Source organism: Chenopodium quinoa, unplaced genomic scaffold, assembly GCF_001683475.1.
Source record: "Chenopodium quinoa cultivar QQ74 unplaced genomic scaffold, ASM168347v1, whole genome shotgun sequence".
NCBI classification, from domain to species: Eukaryota; Viridiplantae; Streptophyta; class Magnoliopsida; order Caryophyllales; family Amaranthaceae; genus Chenopodium; species Chenopodium quinoa.
The window spans coordinates 1,320,935-1,339,408 of NW_018743444.1; the positions used below are offsets into that span (position 1 = coordinate 1,320,935).

At 38.5% G+C, this 18,474-nt stretch overlaps 1 long non-coding RNA gene across 1 annotated transcript; it reads right to left on the reverse strand.

The window, feature by feature from the left end:
• Positions 1-9,548: 9,548 nt before the first annotated feature.
• LOC110739180 lies at positions 9,549-11,425 on the reverse strand. Its single transcript, XR_002514739.1, has 3 exons — positions 10,979-11,425; positions 9,831-9,918; positions 9,549-9,731 (listed from the first exon to the last, which is right to left on the reverse strand). It is a non-coding gene; the product is annotated as an uncharacterized LOC110739180 (long non-coding RNA).
• Between the last annotated feature and the right edge of the window lie 7,049 nt (positions 11,426-18,474).

Genomic DNA, 18,474 nt, shown 5'->3' on the forward strand with positions numbered 1-18,474 from the left:
ATTAAACCTTTCAAGTATAGGGCGAAGGCAACTTCGAACTTGGCTAGGTGTGTCTAGATCTTGTGAATGCGGAATTTTGTGTTTGTAAAAAGGGTTGGTTTAGAAAAGATAGAGAGAGAGTATAAAAAATTTCTTGATGAGAGCTAATGATTAAAAACAGAGGCTTAAGGAGGCTAATTATAACGAAAATCGGCCGTAACATGATTAAAAAAGAATCAGATTTTCGAAAAGAATAAAACACGATGTTGTTGCCACACACGCCCTTGTTGCCAAACGACAGAGCGAATCGCCAAGCGATAGACGTGTCGCCGCAGTAACAGGCTGTCGCCAATCGACAGCCTATAGTGCGACGCTACATACAATTTTTCCACGCGTTTTCATATTTTGATAAAATTTAAGCGTACAAGGGGTAAAACTGTAATTTCCATTAAAATACTTATTTTATTCTAAATAAAACTCATAAAACTCAATTATCAATGCTAATCACATTAGGATTCAAAAGAACCTTCTAGAAAATTCTGGAAGACTATAATCAATCCTAATTGCATTAGGAATCATAATAGACCCTCCTTAGATCATTGGGCAACATATAAAGATCAAACCGAGCCCAGTTTAGTAATTTGGCCATAACTTCTTCATTATTCATCAGAATTGGGCTTATAAGACATTGTTGGAAAACTCTTTCCGATCCCTATCCAACTACACTATTATTGGACCCTTGCTATGGACCAAACTAAAATGGATTGGATATTTTCATACAATAGGTTTTCAAAAATAGAGAGAAAGAAAAGAATTAAAAACTAACCGCAACACTAGACTTTTCACACTTTCACTTCATTCGATTATGATACGACGTGAAACGTACTCATCACCAGGTTTGGTTTTGGGGAGACACAAATGGGTGTCTACAGAATCCCCTACTTTGACTGAGTTTGGAGAAACTCAAGTTTCCAAAACAAAAGTCATAGTAGCGATAGGGACGGAGAATGATTCAGAACATTATGCGATCCTAAATCATTCTTGTAACGCCGATACCTGCAAACTAGCGTTTGTTAAATAGATAAAAGAGTTAAGAAACGCGTATCTTGCACCGTCGAGCACACGTCTCTGAGGGTAACCGATTTGTTGCATTTGCTATTGACAACCTTCCACAAGCTAGAGAACACCATCTTGCTATTTTGACGTTCACTCGTCTTTGAACAATAGAGCTTTTTTGGTATGTCCACGCATCTCTAAACAAAGATCTTTGAATGATATGCTCACGCGTCTCTGAGCAAAGTGCTTTGAATGATATGTTCAATCGTTCTCTAAACAAAGAGCTTTGAATGATATGCCCACGCGTCTATGAGCAAAGAGCTTCATTTGTTTGACAATCTTCCTTAAGCTAGGGGATACCGCCTGAGGACTACTACGCCTGTGACTGCCTCCAATTCCGTCGTGATAGTCTTCTGCAAGCTAGAGAACCCTATCAAGAATTGTTTCGCCTGAAACGATCTCCTAGAGCTTTGTGACCATTCTCCGCAAGCCACGGAACATGATTGAAGATTGCTTCACCTGAAGCCATCCTCATTTGTTGCGAAGACCAACGCCTTTCGATCCTTTAAAGTTCGCTTGAACTTTGCTTTTGTTATACCAGTGCGTCGGCACTTTTGTAGCTTGTGAACCAGTATGTCGGTGCTTCTGAATTGTGAACCATTATGTCGGTGTTTTTGTTTGTTTTTGATCCATTATGTCGGTACTTATGTTTGTTTATGAACCAGTATGTCGGTGTCTTTGCAGTGAGCAAATGTTTAGGCGCTTTAAGCTAAGTGAGACGATTATTTATCAAGTCGATCATTTAAGGTAATTGTAACTGAGCCGATTACTAAATCATGTCAAGTTGCTTAGAGGGGCTAACTGGCGTACCAAGGAACCTAAAATTGCTGTACAAGGTCGAAATAACCATTCTGAGAGGCTTAGTGTTCTGTCGTCGCTTCAACGTCACTAGCGCCGCGATTTTTTCCTGTCGCTCGGCGACAGAGCTGTTGTGCGACGCTGCAATCGGGATTTTTGCATAAATCCCCTTTCTTCCTCATTTGTCTGCTACTGCTCTTATTTCGTTTGAGTTTCGCCACAAAACTTCGAATTGCTCATTCTTGCTCGTTTCTCAACCAAATTCTCTCAAATTTGTTGCAAATCAAAGCTTTGTTCATATAGTTTGCTGATCTATGTACGTTTTTCCAAACTCACTCGAATTTTGATGAATTTCGCGCATGTTCATTCACAAATTTCTCAAAAATTCAAAACTTATTGTAGGGAATATTTCAAGCGTTAACCCCTAGTTTGAACCCCACTGTGATCATAAACTTAAGTATGGTGGCGTCCAAAGGGAAAGAAGATAGAGCAAAAGAGTCGCCAACAAGTTATTTAGGAACTTGTAAACTATTCACGAGGTGAAGGTTACACCCCTTAACGATCCAAGAGATCGTCAACTCCATAAGGTCTTGAACCAAATAGGGTTCGGGGATGAAGGTACAAATCCAACCTCTAAGAGATTGAAGCTGCCCTAATAATATGCCTCTACTTTATTCTGATCGTATTCATGTGCGCTTTTTGACTAACATACAATCAATAAGTTTAGCCTAAACCTGTTTATCTATGTTTGTTGAATATTAATGCACAAATAAATCTATTATTGGCGATCACTTGAATTATAATCATATTAATCCTAAACAAGATTATGAATATCTTATTAAGCGTGATTACAAGTACAAATTCCCTTTAAACATGCATAAAAGGTGTGATCAAGCAATAACAATAAATATCAAGCAACATAATAAATAATCAAAATAATCATAATGATAATCATCATAATAATAATTATAACAATTATAATCATAAATCATAAAAATAATCATAATAATGTTAAAGCATAATAATAGTAAGATCCTAGGCATGATACTAATAAGATTAATAACAAACCCTAGCATGTCACTAAACATTAAAAATCAAAGCTTTAACCCTAACATGATACTAACAATCATAAATATTAGAAAGAAAATTGGAACCATCATACTTTTAATCATACTTAGTATTAAAGTTACCCTAGACATGATACTAGGAATTTATTGTTGTCACCCTAAACATCAAATTAAGGAAAACATCCTAACATGATACTAGGAATAAAAATACCAATCTAAGCAAGATTTCTATATCATAATATCAATTAAACCATTAAAGTACTTACTTGGATGCCTCGTACCTCTTTCTAATAACAAAAAACACACGTTAGTAACTTCAAGGAAAATAATAAACAAAACAATTAAATTAAATAATTGAAAGAGAGATTTGGGACCAAACCCTCAGAAATTAAACCTTTCACGTCTAGGGCGAATGAAACTTCGAATATGGCTAGGTGTTTCTAAATCTAATGAGTGCAGAATTTTTATATTTGAGAGAAGCTAGTTTAGAAAAAGAGAGAGAGAGAGTAATCAAGAGAATCTTGATAAGAGTTGGTGAGAAATGGTGAATAAAAACGGAGTTTTTAACACGCTATTTATATAAAAATCAACGAAAAAGATAAAAACATCAAAAACAGAGTTCTAACGCGTAAAACCAGGTTAGCGCCAAACGCTGACCTTAGCGCTAGACGCTAAGGCTAGCGCCAGGCGCCAAGCGTAGTGTCAGGCGCTACAGCTGGCGTTCGGCGCTGACTAATAAATTGATGCGTTTTCTTAAAATCAGATAGAAATTGCCGTACAGGAGGATAAAATCGTACTTTCCTCAAAAATGTTCTTTTATTCTAATTAAAACTCTAAACGTCAACAAAAGTCAATTTATCAATGCTAATTGAATTAGGAATGAAAAGAGCCTTCTAGAAGAATCAAGAAGACTAAAACCATTCCTAATTTCATTAGGAACGATAAATTCATATTAGTCCATCCTCTAGATCATTGGGCCGCATATAAGGCTCAAACCAGGCCCAGTTCAGTAATTTGGTCATAACTTCTTCAATATTCATCGGAATTGGGCTTATAATAAATCGTTGGAAAGCTCTTTCCAAGCCCTATCCAACTACACTACTATTGGACCCATATCATGGACCAACCAAAAAGGATTGGCTATTTTCTTAAAATAATTTTTCAAAAACAGAGAGAAGAGAAAAGAAATTAAAACTATCCGCAACACTAAACTTTCCATACTTTCACTTCATTCGATTATAATTAGACGTGAAAGGTACTCATCACCGGGTTTGGTTTTGAGGAGACACAAATGAGTGTCTACAGAAGCCCCCACTTTGACTGAGTTTGGAGAAACGCAAGTTTCGAAAACAAAAGTCAAAGTAGCGATAGAGACGGAGAATGATTCATAACGTTCTGCGATCCTAAATCATCCTTGTAATGCCTATACCTGCAAACTAGCATTAGTCAAACAGACAAAAGAGTTAAGAAACGCGTATCTTGCACCGTCGAGCACACGTCTCTGAAGTAACAGATTTGCTGCCGTATTGCTGTTTTGATGACCTCCTGCCAAGAGAATGCCATCCCGCTTGAAAACCGCTACGCTTGTAAGTGCTTCCAATATTGAAGATAGCTTTGCTTGAAACGATCCTCTTCCGCTTTGTGACCATCTTCCACATCTAAGGGAACATAATCGAAGACAACTTCGCTTGAAGTCATCTTCAGTTATTTGTGACAACTCTCCACAATCTAGGGAACGCTGTTGAAGACATCCTTGTATGAAGCTATCCTCATTTGTTGCGATAATTTTCCAAAGGAAATTACCGAAGACCTCCGCTTGTCGATCTTTAAAAGTTCGCTTGAACTTTGCTTCAGCTATGCCTGTACGTCGGCGCTTTTGCTGCTTTTGAACCTGTATGTCAGTGCCTTTTTCTGAATGAATGAACCAATATGTCAGTGCTTTTTGCGATGAGCCAATGCTTAGGCGCTTTAAGCTAAGTGAGACGATCTCTCATCAGGTCGATCACTTGTGTAATCAAGCCGATTACTAAAAATCGTGTCAAATTGCATAGAGGGGCTAACTTGCGTACCAAGGAACCCAAAATATATCGCAAAATGTTAGAACAATCGTACTAAGTGGCTGGACATTCTGGCGCCGCTGAAAGAACATCAGCGCCAATAATCTGGTTGTAGCGCCAGGCGCTACACCTATCAACTGACACCAAATTCTGGCGCTTGGCGCCAGAGTCGGGTATTCCTTAAATACCCTTCTCTTCTTCATTTTCGCTGCTGCTCGTCGCGTTTTTTGCTCGAAAATTTCTGGAAATTCATTTGCTTCGTTCTTGCTCGTTTCTCAACCAAATTCGCTCAAATTTTTTGCAAATCAAAGCTAATTTTATCCATTTTCCCGATCTATGTATGTTTTCTTCAAACTCACATTGGTTTTATTGAATTTTGCATGTGTTTCTTTTCGAATTTCATGAAAATTCAAAATTTAGAATGCTTAATTCTCTTTGTTTATCAAATTTTATGCCATAAAATTGCTTGATGATGTTTATATATTGCCTTGGAGTAATTTGAGACTTTTTTGACTCAATTTGGTGAAGAAATGAACGAATTGCCATTGTTGAACCTCTTAAGGTCGGGAATACAATGTGGCTCGTTCTTGATGTTTTTGCTAGCATTCTTGTCTAATTTGTCACAATAATCACAATAGTAATGCAAGAAATTGTTTGATTGCTTGAAAAATGCCATTATGCTTAATTTGAATTTGTGCTCTATTTTAGTACTACGTACTCTCTTTTCTTTTTTTTGCGAACATAGTATCATGTGGCTAGGCGAACCTTAGATACTATAGAAACTTAATTCATGATAATTCTGCACAATGTAGCATGGCTAGAAAACGAGGTTCCGATTCACGGTCTCGAGACGTTCGACGGGAGCATGAGCCCGTAGAGGACGATGCTGAGTCGTCCACTTCGCTTGGTTGATTCCCCCAGTGGGATGAGTGAACCTTATATTTTCCCCCGTCCATCACATTTCTGAGAGGGTGATACGGGGCATCACTGTTGGGAGGACGCGCTGTCATGATCAGACGAGACTTCTATGGGAGTCTTGCGGGCTTGCTGCGCTGTACGAGACCTTTGAGGCAATGGTTGTCTCCAGCGGGGGTCACCTTGTAGTTCGTGCTCTGGTGGAGTTCTTTTGGGACACCACCAACACTTTCCACTTTCCACTTTCCCTGGGGTGAGATGATAGTCACTCCTACTGACTTCAGTCTCATCACAAGACTGAAGTTTAGTTCCATGTCACTATCGTTCGACAGTGGGATCGACGTCTTTTCCCTTGAGGTCGAGGAGCTGTTGGGTCCGATTGCTATTCGGGCTCGAGCTGATATTGAGTCGACTCAGTTCAGTGCGAGGAGGGTTCGCCGCTCGACTCTAGCAGCGGCTTTGGACGATGGTGCGACTACCCGAGAGCAGCGGGTACGCATCTTTGCACTCATCTTGCTGTCAGGGACGTTCTCCCCTGACAAGGGTAGTAAAGCGCTGGTTTACTACCTTCCTGCCGTCCGCGATCTACACCGGATCGGGACTTATGACTGGGCCAGCTTGGCCTATACTGATTTCATTCGAGCGCTGCGGGACTCGTGTCGACATCGGTCCTTAAGGACGAATGTTGCTTTGTCCAGCTTTTGGAGGGTAGTAGAGGTAAACCTTATTCCCTGTAAAGTTTAGCTCTACGTTTAGTTAGCATTTACTGATAACTTAAGCTTCTTGTAGATCTGATTCTACGAGTACTTCCCCTCAGCTGCGCCGGCGAGACCGTCACCGCGCAGGTTTCCAGTTAGTGCTTCCTGGGGCAGCCGTCGTGTGGGGATTTCCACTGCATATGTCCGAGATTGGATCATGTCGGTATGATTATTTTCTTATTTGACATTTTGAGATGCTTTAGATAGATTCTTGCCTGATTGACGCTCTTTGCATGAGCCTGAGCTGTTGTACCAACCGTGGATCGACCTGGCAGTCCTTAGGTTAGCCGCGTAGTATTCTGCTAAGCGTCGCTATTTCTTGGGGAATTATGGAGCGACTGCATACCTTGGAGAGAGGGTTGCTATTTAGCATTCCTCCGATACATTTGTCGTTCCTGCTCCTCCACCACGTCACATGTTTAACGCCACGAGGTTGTTGAGCATGTCAGAGGGAGCTGGTACCCCTTGGCGATCTTACACGATACCTGGGCGATGCTATGAGGAGGAGCTACCGCCGTTGTTAGCTCCAATTCCTGTACCTGTTGAGGATGTGGCGGTACGATTTTTCAAATTTTACCTTGAGTGAAGTAGCCCCCAAGTAATGCTTTACTGATTTTTTTTTTTCTTTGCTAGGACGATACTGCTGAGTTCGTGCCACCCCGTATGTCTATCCATTATCAGGGGACATATGGGCCGATTGAGGAGATGATTCCTCCGGCTCCTGAGGACGAGCGCTTTGTGGAGCGGTCGATTCCTCGCCACCAAACTCGGGTAAGCTTGTTTATTTGCAACTTTTGTCCGTATATGTTATGCATGTTTATTAACTTATTTCTTTGACAGTTCTCACGCGAGGTGGTTTCGGCGATGACATGATGCATAGATGCCTTCCGGAGCCAGCTTGTCCGGATGAGGAATGTGGCTACCTGTCGTCGAGATGACACTGTTCAGGAGGTAGTGTTCCCTTCATATGTTTTTGTATTACACTAGTGGAAAAAAGGTCATCCGTACGAGCAAAAAGAGCCCATCCATAACGGGCAGCGTCCGTTACGTATGTGGCCGTTACGGATGGCCATTATTATTCATAACGGGTACCGTCCATTACGAATAAGTACTTATTCGTAATGGGCATTTCAGTTGCCCGTTACGAATACCCCATTATTTGTAACGGGCATCTCAAACACCTGTTAGATTCTGCCCGTTACGAATACTTTGAGATTCAATTAAAAAAAAATCCAGCACATGCTAGACAGCTAGCTAGCTTACACAATTATTTTATCACTAAATATATATATTTATTTATTTTATACAAGTATAGTATACACTTAATAATTACAGAAAAATATACAATCAGCAATTTAATTATTTCCTAATATAACTAAAACTAAAAACAAAGCAAAAGCAAATCTCAAAACAAAGCAGCTGCTCACAAATGAACACACTACATTCCAGAAGCTACTCTCAGATTCCTTGAAGCAGCTGATTAGGTAAGCGATTGGCTTCAGAATTTGTATAGTGTGGTGAAGCTTTGGTGATGTGCATACAAAAGTAACGAATAATCCCTCGGACCATCCCCTAGTCTTTTTAGTGCCATTACAACTGCTCTTCTTTCAGCACCTTTGGTGGAAGGCTGGCTAACTGTTTCCACCAGTTGATAGCTAACTTCAGTCTGCTTGCTGTAATGGCATTTTGGAGCGCTATCAACATCGTTGTTTTGAGGGATCCCCTGTCATTGGCATCTTCCACCACTGTCTCTACTTCGTCTAGAGCTGCTAATGCTTCCTCCACCCTTTTCTTAGCTAGGAGCACTTCTAGGGACTCGAGGAATTCATTCAACTATGTCTCAAATCATATAATTTTGTTGGATTGTCCTTAAATAAAAAAAAATGAGAATCCAAACCACACGAAGACCGATATTGACTAGTCCCAAGATACATCAAACAAATGATACAGAAAATAAAAAATGAACCAGCACCACAAACAAGACGAACAAAACACAATGAACTAAAAAAACGGAGGTCAGAAGACAAAGTAAATTGAAGGTATCAGGTATTACCACTTGAGGGTGTCCCAAGTAAATTATAAAAAGTTAAAATAACAAAGAATTGCAGATTTGCAGAAAAATGTTAAATAATCATGTCATAAATTATTATATCTATGTCCAAATATGATTAAATCCCAAACTTCAGTCTAAACAGTTAATCACACAAACAAACCATTCAATAATTACAATCAAAATTACTCCTATTCTCCATTAATCAACAATAATCAAGCTAAAAACAATCATCAATTTCGCATAATTTGTACAGAAAACAAGCAAATTCAGAAGATACAAACAACATTTCAGTAAAAAAAAAAATAAATCAAAAACAGAAGAAACATACGTTAACCACCACCAAGGACCTTATGAACAGGCTTATCTCTACCAAAAAGACGATAATTCTTAGACTTCAAAGAAGGAGCAGATTTATCGTCATTCGAAATTGGAAGAAGAAGAATCATGGTAAAAATTACATACCAGTTGGTGCTCATAAAGCAAGCACAATAAGGAAAAAAAATGGGGCAAATGACTGCTAAAATTTATCAGTCTTCCTATGCAAAAACACTAGAGAACTTTTTTTTTTGTATTAAGCATTAATCAAGAAACATGTAAACTTTTTGTAAAATCAAATATAGTGCTTGTTGAACATGAATACATTGTCAAGCTAGCATATTATCTAATTTGACTTTTGACTGTACTAGCCAATAGAGAATTAGGTAAGCAACTTCACCTACTTGATGAGGACCAACTAGAATCAGAGAAAACCCAAAAGAATAAAACAACATATGATTTGCTTTATTTTTTTGTGATGATACCGCAATATACCATACATAATCAGCAATCATGTACTTACTCATATTTTCTAGCGAGAATCCGCAAAACAAACAGAGCACCATAGACCTGTTGATCTTGCAAATTATGCTTCACCCAGTGAAGAAGGCCAGGCCACTGCTCAGGGTAATCAACATGGATAATTGTTTTGAGGCACTCGCCCAACTGCACCCTATAAATGGCTACCACAATAAACATCAAACGCCCTTCAAAAATGAAATTTGGATATGATAGCTCACATAGATAATAATAGCACATCAAATAGCCATACCTCAAAAGCGGTAGAACTTGAACCACAAACACAAGGATATTTTCTCTCACTAAGGCTTTATCAGCCGATGAGATCTTTGATTGCTCATCTGAAATTAAAAATAAAAATATAACCAAGCATACAATATCAATATTGAATGACCGAGCTACGACAATTAAAGTCAAAGTCTTAACCACTACACGAAAGGAAATGAACTGGGATCATGAGGCGACCAATTCTTGGCAATAAAGTTCTTGAAATTAATACTAGCAACCTGTCTCACTGCCATATCGCAATTCCCATCAACTATTATATGTAATAGCCTGATTGTATCATAGATAGAATGACTAACATTGCAATAGGATCATAGATAGAATGACAAACATTGCAATAACTTAACATATTATCTGTTCTTGATAAAATATAGAAATGCATAGATAGGATCATATATAGAATGACTAACATTGCAATAGCTTAACAAATTATCTGCTACCATCTGTTTCAGGGACTAACATATATAGTAACATTTCATTAGCTTCTATCAACTACAAAAAATCAATCTACTAGTGATTAAATTGACAAGCGATCATTAACTGCTACAAGGAATAGACATAATTCACATAAAATCAGCCTTTTATTCATCAATACCTAGAGATAAAATAGTGGTACAAATTTGACACATACCCAAATCCAAATCGAAGGTAGCCTCTAAAGTTTTGTTTTTTTTAAAAAAAAAAATTAATAAATCAGAAACTAGTGATTCAGATCAGTGCAAGGATTGAAAAATGCAAGTCATATGCTTAACAGAACTCGAAGAACCCTAGAATTAATCAACATGCCATATCGGGTTTCTTAGTTCTCTCTATAAACAAAAAAAATTACAAAAAAATTCGGCAATCAGGTATTAATCGACAAAGATGAACAAAATTCATTACTGATTGCATGTATTACTCGTTTCTATTGAAGAACAATTTTTTTAGATTTATTATTCGTTTAGACATAAAAAGGATAATCGAACCATACAAATGCCAAAAATGAATCAAATACAAATTGCATGTTGAAAAAAATAAAGCAAATTATAATTCACAAGAACAAATTCAAGAATTTAAACAATTAGATGCCTAGAAATCAATTCAAGAAGAGGAAAAAACAATTGAAGGACTTCTTACCTCACGATCTAAAATGGTTGAAGTTTTAGGCAAAGCTATCCCAAATTATGATAATTGTTCTTCAGTAGTTTTTGACAATTCGCCGCTATTTAGATCCAATATCTAGAATTTACTATAAGAGAAACGACAAATTAACACTGATTTCTTTTTCTTCGCACTATGCACCGCCCGTAATAAAATCTTCGAACACTTTTTCACATACCCATCAACCATAATTTCTCTATAAGAGCTTAAAAAGAGAGGAGGAACAAGGGGTAGGAGGACGGAGGAGGAGAGAAATAGCACAAGTGTTTTGAAAACTCAAATTGATGGAGGAGAAGAGAAAGAGGCTGGTGAATGACGGGGAGGAGAGGGGAGGAGAGAGAGAGGGAGAGAGGGACTGATGAGAGAGAAAGAGGTGTGACGGCTATTAGGTGAAACCCTAAAAAGCCAAGTACGGGCTCCTCTCAACAGTTGGGCCTGTTACGTGTAATATAGTATTCGTAATGGGCAAAATAGTGTCCGTTACGAATACTTATTTATTCGTAACGGGAAAAATAGTGTCCGTTACGAAAACGGACACTATTTTGCCCGTTACGAATAAATAAGTATTCGTAACGAACACTATTTTGCCCATTACGAATATCTTAATTGTAACGGGCAAAGCTTTGCCCGTTACAAATATCCTGTTACAAATGAGATTTTTTCCACTAGTGTTACCGCTTCTATTTTTTTTGTTTCTGACTTTAATTTCCTTTGCAGGGTCAGCCCATTCCTTCTCGTACCCGCACGAGACCCGAGGTGCGAAGGGATCCGACAAGGTCTAGCTCGAGACGTCGCCGTACTACTTCGGGAGGTAGGGGCGGTCGTTCCGAAGCTGCTAGGGTAGAGGGCTCAGGTTCTTCCTCAAAGGGTGCACATGTTGCGCCGGTAGGCTAGGGAGAGGCTACCTCGGCTCTTAGAGGTGGTGGGATGTACGAGGTTGGCTCGTCATCACAGCAGCCTCCACAGGCTCAGCCTCAGGTTGATCTCGGGTGGACAGGTCCTACGTTGAGCTTTCCTCCTCCCGCGGAGACTGAAGCTGATGTTGGAGCTGGAGCCGGAGCAGGTGGAGAGGTTACTCCTCGTACAGCGGAGTTTTATGCGATGATGGATTTACGTCCCCCGGCGTCGTAGCTTATACATGTGCTTTTTTATTATTTATTTGACTTTGTATAGAACTTTGCCTTTTAGTTAGACTCATTTTTTAGACATATTTGTATACATACTATTATGAGTTTATTTTATTTATCATGTTTTATCATTTTTTATTATTATGTGCATGTTTGTGTGTGCAAAGAAATGTGACAAATGATTTTGCGCAAAAAATCCGTCATTTTTATTATTGATGGAGGGTATCCGACTTTCTCCCCCAAAAAGAAAAAAAAGGAAAAAAAGGAAAAGTCAAATGAAATATTGGATTTATAAAAAAACTTGGAAATAAAATCCAAAAAATAATATAATTAATACAATAGCTAAATTAATTAAAAAAAAAGGAATAAATGAATATTTAGAAAAAGATAAGGAAATCGTAAAGTCATTAGCAGACTCGAATTAAGTTAAAAACGCGGTTTGTAGAAAGCGCGTACGCTGAGGCAAATTGGCGCTAGCTGGCGCCACGCGTTTTGGTGTAGCGCCAGGCGCTACACTTAGAGTTTGGCACCAGGCTTTGGCGTCAGGCGCCAAGAGTTGGCGTCTGGCGCTAAAGAGCGCTGATCCCAAATCCTTCCCAGATTAAAACTGCTCCGATTTTGTGCATAAATAGCCCCCTTCCCAGCCAATTCTCTTCATAATTTCAGCAGATAAAATATTTCTTAGCTTTTAGAAAAATAATAACATGTCTCTAGTCACCAAAACTTTTACCAATTACACCCATAAATGGTGTCAGTCTCTTAATGCCAAAGAAAGAAAAGAATTAGATGTGTTTCACTTGGGGGGTATTTATGGTATCAAATGGGTAGATCTTGACTCAGATTTTATTCATACCGCTCTAGAATATAGGGATGTAGATACCCATTGCTTTAGAATAGGGTATGATGAAATTAGCCCTTTGCCGGAAGAATTTGGTGCTATTTTAGGTTTCCCTGCAATGAATCTTGTAGTAATCCCTAGAATAGATGCATATTATTATAAAGATTTTGAACGCTTCTTCAATTCAAAAGACAGGGATTTATAAAAAATAGTAGATGGTAACATAGTTAATTTGAAAGAATTTGCTCGGCATTATTTTGATAGACCTCACTCTTAATCTTTTCATGTTTATAGAAGAAGGGCTTTCTTATTTTGTATGCTTAATCAATTTTTTCTTACTAGTGGTAAAAATAATGAGGGTCAATTAATTATAACCACTGTATTAGAACAAATTAAATCAGGGAGAAATCCAATGCCTTTAATAGTTGGAGAGACTATGATTAGCCTTGATGAATTAAAGAGGGATCCAAAAGCACCTTTTCGGGGCTCTCTAATTTTATTACAGATAGAAAAATAATATTTTTGATTACAGAAATCAAAAAAATATTATTTTATAATAATAATAATTTATTTGTAATGCAATTTTTTTACAGATGTGGCTAATGGAAAGGCTGGAATTAATTAGCCATCCAGACAATATTGAGAAGTACACTCCAAATTGCTTTGTGAGGAGGAAGAAACGCTTCTCTAAGATGGGGCGCCACGAATGGAAGAAGGTCTTCGAGTCCTGCAATTTTTCCATCAAGTGGGTCATCCCTTGGTGGAAAATAGAAAGGATGGTTGGTGTCAACAAGCAACCATTCTGCCGTCTTCCAAGCTTGTCTCGTATGACTTTTTATTATCCCTGCAGGGTAAAAAGACAATACGGCCTACTTCAGACTATTCCTTCCGGAGATCTTCGTCTTCCCTACGAGTTCCCTGTCTCCCAGGAAGTAGACAAATTTGATGCTTATTGGAGCGCTAGAACTTTATGGGAAGTAATTACCCAAAAGGTTCCTCCTTCCCTGCCCAATAATGTGAAAAAGTGGCTCATGAAGAAGCCTTCAAAGGACGTGAAGAAAAATCAGGGTTAAACTGATGTGAAGAGTCGTCTAGGTGACAAGGTGATTCCTGCTAAGGAACGCTTAGGTGAAAGAGTTGAGTTCAAAACACCTACAATGCCTAGGAAGAAGAGTACTGCAAAAGATAAGGGGAAAAGGAAACTGACACCACAGAAAAGAAAGCTTGGGTAGAAAAGAAGCATGGTGTCCTAGCTGAAGGGGAAACTATCTACTCCAAGATTAAATGTAGGTCCTCTAAAGGATGCCTACTAGCTAAGGTTATGGATGAGGAGGAGGAATCAGACAAAAATTGGAAAAGGGCTAAGAAAGAGAAAAAAGATTAAGAGCATTGCTTAATTTCCAATTATTAGACTTAGATTATTTTTTTATTTAAAGTTAATTTATTTAAGCTTTATTTAAATTCCATCAATAATGTAATTTATTTTATTAATGAAATTCCAGCTTTTTAATTAAATTATTTACTTTAAATTTATTTTTATTAAAGCAATGAAAACCGAAAATTCAATTTTCCAGAAAGTTTTTCGAGTACGGAAGTCGAAAATTTTTCGAAAACACCAAATATTCCCAGACTTGTAACTGTAAATTGGCGCCACACTTTTGCGACTGGTGCCGGCTGCGGTAATCTGGCGTCAGGCGACGGTACCGTCGGCTGGCACTGATGTTCATCGGCTGGTGCCAATGTTCAACGGCTGGCGCTGGAACGTTTTTCGTGACGCCGATATTTCGTCGAGCTTTTGTTGAATTTTTTATTAATTCTGGGATGCGAGATTTTTGAAAAATAAAGTGGTCGCACCCGTAAAGGGTTGCCTACGTATCCTTTCTTAAGGAATCAGGCTAGACGTAGCTCTCTTGAGTATCCTACTCAAGTAATTATGGGTAGTATTTCTTAAGTTGGTTAAGATTTGTCATGTTCGAGAACTCATTGCCATCCATATCAGTTAATTTTGCTACACCTCCTGACAGGATTGTTTTGACAATGTAGGGTCCAGACCAATTAGGTCTAAATTTACCCCTTGGATCCAAAACATTTTTCCTTAATGCTTTTAACACCAAGTCACCTACTTTGATGTTTCTTGTCTTGACCTTCTTATTAAAATGCCTAGCCATACGATTTTAGTAACACTTAGTGTGATGTAGAGCTCCTAGTCGTTTTTCATCGAGTAGAATTAATTCTTCATATCTTGCCCTAGTCCATTAAACTTCATCGAGTTTTCTCTCTAACGCGATGCGTAGAGATGGAATCTCTAGTTCGACAGGTTGTACGGCATCCATTCCGTAAACGAAGGAAAATGGCGTATTTCCAATTGATGTGCGAATTGACATGCGATAACCCCACAATGCAAAGTGAAGTTTTTCAGGCCAATCCTTATAATTTTCCGTCATTTTCTCGAAGATAGTCTTTAGATTTTTATTAGCTTCCTCGACAACTCCATTTGTTTGAGGCCTATAAGGGGAAGAATGATGATGTTGAATGCCATATTTTTATAGCTATTCTTTACATTCGGCTTGAAAGTGAGTTCCATTGTCACTTATCATTTCATGTGGGACTCCGTATCGACAAATAATATTTCTCTTGATAAAGAGTGCTACATGTTTTGCAGTGAGTTTAGCGTAAGATTGCGCTTCGACCCACTTTGAGAAGTAATCAATTGCTACTAGGATATACTCATGGCCTCCTGTTCCTGGGGGAGTGATTTTTCCGATGATGTCAATTCCCCATGTAGAGAATGGCCATGGTGACGTATAGGTGTAGAGCAAGGATGGAGGAACATGTTGTAAATTGGCACAGATTTGGCACTTAGGGCATCTTTTTACGTATTGATGGTAATCCATATTCATTGTAGTCCAATAATATCCTCCTCGCATTATCTTTTGAACTAACATTTTGCCATTTATGTGAGTGCCACAAATTCCTTCGTGGACCATCCTCATTGCTCTTTGTGCATCCTTTTTTCCTACACATAAGATAGCTAGACCCTTAGGTACCCTTTTATGTAGCTCATTGTCTATGAGTACATATTGGGAAGCCAAGAGTCTTAAAGCTTGTTTTGCTCTTTTGTTAGCATGGGGAGGGTATTCTCCTTTGGTGACGTAGTTCAGTATATCCGTGTACCACGGTTCTTCTTCTTCTTCTTCTTCTTCTTCTTCTTCTTCTTCTTCTTCTTCTTCTTCTTCTTCTTCTTCTTCTTCTTCTTCGTCTTGGATTACTTCATCATCTTCTATAGCCTGAATGTATGCCGATTTATGCCTTTTTTCTATAGTTAGAGGCATTTGCTCAGTTTCCGTGGGAATCCTAACCATTGAGGCTAGTCTTGCCAGGGCATCAGCAAATTGATTTTCTTCTCTAGGTAGATATGTGTATTCTACCTTCTCTAACTGATTAGTGAGAGTTTCCAGATAGTTTTGGTAAGGGGCTAGACTTTCGCTCCTTACTTTCCACCTTTTGGATATTTGATTGATGATTAATGAAGAGTCTCCGAATATTCGTAACTTTTTCACTCCCAATGCCAAAGATGTTTCAAGGCCTACCATGCATGCTTCGTATTCAGCGGCGTTGTTGGTCACATCGAAGTCAAGCTTTATGGAGATTGGGACATACTCTTCTTTAGGTGACACTAGTAATACTCCAACGCCACATCCCTTTTGGTTTGAGGCTCCGTCGAAGTATAAAGTCCAAGTATCATCTTCAGTGACCATCAAGTCTTCATATGGAAATTCATTGTCTTGTATCGGCGTTGAGTCTTCTATTGGAAAGTTTGCTAGGAAGTCTGACACCACAGATTCTTTGATAGCTTTTTGCGACATAAACCTTACATCAAATTGGGCTAAATTGACTATCCATCTCAATATGCATCCATTGAGTGTAGATTTCTCGAATAGATACTTGAGTGGATCTAATCGCGAGACTACAAAGACGGTATGCACTAGAATGTAATATCTTAACTTGGTTGTGGCCCACACCAAGGCGAGGCACAACTTCTCAAGTGGTGTGTAACGTGCTTCATATTCGAGCATTTTCTTGCTTAGATAATAGATTGCGTTTTCTTTGCCTTCTACTTCTTGTGCTAGCATAGCTCCCATTGTCTCTTTGGTAACTGTTAAGTACAACCTAAGAGGTATTCCGGGAAGTGCTGGTGCTAATACGGGAGGATTTGCGAGATAGGCTTTGATCTTTTCAAATGATTTTTGACACTCGTGATCCCATATTGGTTCACATATTGTCGTCAATTTTGATATAAACCTACTTATGTATTGCAACCGGCCAACGAATCCTTGAATCTGCTTCCCGGTTTTTGGCGGTGGCATTGACATGATTGCTTTGATCTTTGTTGGGTCTATCTCTATTCCTCTAGAGCTTATGACATAACCCAAAAGCTTGCCTGAGGTGACTAAAAAAGCACACTTAGATGGGTTCAACCTCATGCTGTATTTTCTTAGCCTTTCGAAAAATTTTCTTAAGGCTACTTGATGGCCTGGGCGGTCTTTTGATTTTACAATCATGTCTTCGACATATACTTTGACTTCTTTGTGCATCATGTCATGGAGTAAAGCAGTTGCTGCACGTTGGTAAGTGGCACCCGCATTTTTTAACCCGAATGGCATTACCGTGTAGCAGTAAGTGCCCCATGATGTTATGAAGGTTTTTTACTCCATATCTTCTTCTGCCATGAGAATCTGATTATAACCTGCATATCCGTCTATGAACGAGAGAAGTGCGTGATTTGCCGTGTTATCCACCAGAATATCGATGTGTGGTAAAGGGAAGTCGTCCTTTGGACTTGCCTTATTTAGATCTCGATAGTCGACACACATTCTTACCCTTCCATCTTTTTTCGGAACTTGGATGACGTTAGCGACTCATTTGGGGTATTTAGATACCTTGATGAAACCTGCAGTTATTTGGTTTTGGACCTCTTCTTTTATTTTAAGTGCTACGTCGGGTTTCATTCGACGTAACTTTTGTTTTACAAGTTTCATTCCTGGAATTAATGGTATAGTGTGTTGAGTTATTTCTCTATTAATGCCTGGCATATCTTCATATGACCAAGCAAATACATCGATAAATTCTTTAAGTAAGTTAATTAAATCGGTTCTTTCTTGTTCATTAAGTGTTAGTCCGATTTTAACTTCACTTTTATTGGTTGAATCATTTAAGATATCAACCGTTTTAGTTTCTTCAATTACCGGTGTTTTCTTTTCGAGTGTTTCCATTGCTTTAATAAGTTCTTTGTCTTTTTCATTGTTAGTTAAGAAATGCTCGTCATCTTGGGTTAGAGAAGAACAGGAGAAATAAGGAGAAGAAGATATATTATTGTACTCTAAGATCATTACATCAAAGAGTGATATGTCCTCAGGGACTTGATCACTAACTATTCTAGGAAAAATAGAAGAGGAAGGTGCTACTACTAAAGACCTAGATGACTCTATAGGAGAGACTCCGACTCA